The sequence below is a fragment of the Triticum dicoccoides genome, chromosome 2B (assembly GCF_002162155.2).
Source record: "Triticum dicoccoides isolate Atlit2015 ecotype Zavitan chromosome 2B, WEW_v2.0, whole genome shotgun sequence".
NCBI lineage: Eukaryota > Viridiplantae > Streptophyta > Magnoliopsida > Poales > Poaceae > Triticum > Triticum dicoccoides.
Window position 1 is genome coordinate 536,162,076 of NC_041383.1, and position 3,505 is coordinate 536,165,580.

The 3,505-nt window shown below is 44.4% G+C and overlaps 1 long non-coding RNA gene across 1 annotated transcript; it reads left to right on the forward strand.

The window, feature by feature from the left end:
* Positions 1–305: 305 nt before the first annotated feature.
* Positions 306–3,228, forward strand: LOC119367971. Its single transcript, XR_005176477.1, has 3 exons — positions 306–1,032; positions 1,189–1,293; positions 2,548–3,228. It is a non-coding gene; the product is annotated as an uncharacterized LOC119367971 (long non-coding RNA).
* Positions 3,229–3,505: the final 277 nt, after the last annotated feature.

The following is a 3,505-nucleotide window of genomic DNA, read 5'->3' on the forward strand; positions in this document are numbered from 1 at the left end:
CCCTCTAGAGTTCCTAAATAAGCTTATTCGGAAACCACCTCCCCGACTACCTTGTTTCTTTTCCCGAAGGGGGTGAGCGAGCGGCGCTCCGGCGCCGCGAGGGAGTGAGCGAGCTCTGGTCTGCCGCCGGTTGCTGCGCCGCCGTGCAGGTCCCGAACAAAACCTGGACCGCACCCACCTCCTGGATACCTTCCCCGCACCAGCGCCGCCCCTGGCTGTCTACCCCACACCCACCCCCTTTCCCTAACCGTGCGATGCCACTGCCAAAAACCACTGCGCGTCGCCGCCAGATGCAACTCTGTGAGCCACCACCTCCACGTCTTCCCCCCGCAGATCTCTGACGTACTTTCCGTCATGGGTGACGACATGCCCCCCGGATCCGAGTCGAGCCACCACTCACTGGCTGCCGGGGTCCAGAGAGTTCGGGTGCCAGATCAATGGTGGCTCCGTCAAAGCTGACTCCATCGCCCTCGTACCCCCTCCCCCGTCGTGCCCCTATTTCTGGGCATGGAGCAGGACCATGGGGACCTTTGCCGTCAGTGGATCCATCCACGCGTTCAGCAGTTAGCCACCCATTCTTGGCAGTTACTCCCCGACATCTCTGCTTCCCGTCAGTGTCGAGATACAGGAGCACAATGCTCCCAAACAGACCCGTATCACTGGTCGAGCCGCCTAACAGCTGATCGAGCTAACCCGTCTCCCTCGACGAATCCACTGACCTCCTCCTCTTGTGGTGGCTCTCCTAGCTATCCTGAGGTCTCCCTTGCACACGGGAGGTGGGGAGCGCGTCGTCCGGCCCCTAGCCGCCTCCCCATGGCCGCATCCCCATCGGCGGCTGCTCGCCTCAAGCCCCTATATGTGGATTCGACGCTGTGGAAAGCAGCAATCAGCTTTTTTATACTTGGAAAAGCAAAGTTGGTTTGCACACAGAGGCATCACTTATCCGTTGTTGTTTCTACAGCTTCAGCTAGCAGCAACCACAGCAGGTTGTTAGGGTCGGCCATCCCGGCAGTTAAGTAAGACTAGTTAGAAGTAAGTGTGTGTGTGTGTGTGTGTGTGTGTGTGTGTGTGTGTGCTTGTGTATGCGTGATGAGTTAGCTTAGGCCATGGTTCATTTTCTGATGTGTGTGTGTGACGAGTTGGCTTAGGCCATGGTTCATTTTCTGATGTTCATATTCTTTGATGCAGTAGTAGTTCGATTATAAAAGGAAGCGACAGTCAAGAAAAAAACTGGAGAATGGGGAGGACAAGAATCCAGCAAGGGAGAAGGGAAAAAGAAAGCCGGTGATCAAGGTACATGTCTGATTCTTGCTGTGTCTTCATGATAACTTCTCAACTAGGACAATTAATTTTGTCGTCAGTTTGAGGTGCCATTGTGTTTCCTCTAAAAATAGGTGATATATTTTGCAAGGCATTTTCTGTTTCAGCAGTTATGTGTTATTAAGAAAATAGGGTAGGTTTGGGTTATTCTGTAGTTAACTAGATAAAAAGGGGTTCGTCTTCATCCATATATGCACGCCATCGGATGTGTTTGTGCATTGTTCAGTTAGGTTCCCTTATTTCTAGCACGCAAAACGGTGGATTCACAAACACAAAAATCTCTCTATATCTCTCTGTGTGTGGAAGTTAGCAGGCAGATGGCAACAGTTAGGGGAAAAATGAATGGTTTATGTATTCTAAAAATATTTGTTGTTTCTATTGGTGTTTCAATTGTCACAGGGTTTGAAAATTCAGCAGTTATCCCTTCCCAGAAAAAGTGTTAATTTCGAGTGTGATAGCAGTTCCTGAGAAAAAAATTGGCTACCCAGAAAAACAGGATGTTAACATCATAATTTACAGTGGTTAACTTTACAAATGTATACTAGTTCGGGGTCTATAGCAGTTAGTTTATTTTACAAGAACCCGTGTAGCAGTTAGCTGAGTAGATTTTATAAGTTAACTTTTACAAAAAAAGTGCAGTTAACAAAACAACATGTTTTTTTAAATGTGAGTTAATTTTGAAGTTAAATTTTACAATTTACAGTAGTTAAAATCATATTTTGCAACCGTTTTCACAAAAAAAGAGCAAATGTATGCATGCAGATAAAGTACAGTTGACTTGCATCCGAAAGGTAGACAGATGGGAAGATTTTGCAAAAACTTGATATAAAAAATTGGCAGTTAGCTTGCAAGGTACACAAACATTTTGGTCATAACCGGGATGCATTGCAGTTTGCTAAAGAAATCTAATTTCTAGTGCTCATAACTCCTTCCGTGTCTGTTTGATCTTATTGAGAGTACAAGTGACTGATTAATTATAGCAATTGTGTACTCTATTCTCATCATTTTATCATCTGGAGGTGTTGAACCCGTGATGCTCCTGCTTCATCTTTTGTGTCTGTTTCGTCTTCCTGGGAATAAAATTGAGTCATTCTTAGTGTGTTCTTATTGCTCTAGTCATCAGTTTATCATTTCGCGTATTCAACCATCAAATAGTTTATCATTTCGTCTTCCCTGTCCGGTTTATTATTTTGGGGATCCAGTGAATATCATTTTTCCTGTTAGCAGTTAACTTCTGCTCCATTGCGCCGGGGATCGACGAGGTGCAGGACCCCTGATGGGGATTTACTGGTGGAGTGACCTCTCTACAACTAGCTCAATTTCGTGTATAAGTTAGCTTAGTTTCCAGGAGCAGTTTGCTTTACTGATAGTTATGTAAAAAAAGAACGACAATGATAAATCCCGAACATTCAGATTTTAAGCATGGCAATCCGAACGTTTTTTATGACAACTTTAGTTCATGTGAGGTTGGCAAACATTAATTTTCTGACAAAAAAACAAACAGGGACAAAGTTGCCATGTCTGAACAACTAAACTTGCCACCTCGCGTCAACTAAAGTTGCCATGTAAAAACGTTTGGGATGAAATGCTTAAAATCTGAACATTCGGATTTCATCGGGGTCCAAAAAGAAACAGAGACCACTGCTCAATTAGCTCTTGCCCCCATGCTGCCAGCAGCACGATCCATGGTGCGCAGTTTGCCAATGCTCAATTTCATGGAGCAGTTAGTTTCAGGGACTGGCTGCAGTTATCTTGCGTCCAAAAAAATTAAGTGATGTACACAATTATGATTTTTCCAGCCCCTGCTTGCGTGAGGTACAAAAAATAGCAATCTAATGAGAGGGTTCAGTTTTGAGCCCCTCCTTGCGTGAGGTACAAAAAATATTTTTAATCCCGACAGTTAACTCAGTGTTAACTGACGCAATCCCTAGCAGTTAACTATTTTACTCCTGGCCGTTAGCTTGAACCGGGCAAAAAACAAAAATAATATTTTCAATCCTGACAGTTAACTATTGCAGTCTCGACAGTTAGCTATTCGAGTCCCAGCGGTTAACTTGACCAAGAAAAAATAGAAAAAATAATTAAAAACAAAAAAAGAAAAAAAAGTATTATCAACCATTGCAGTTAGCTTGCTCATCGCGTGCAGTTAGGTATTTCATACCCGCAGTTAGTGTGACCCAATCAA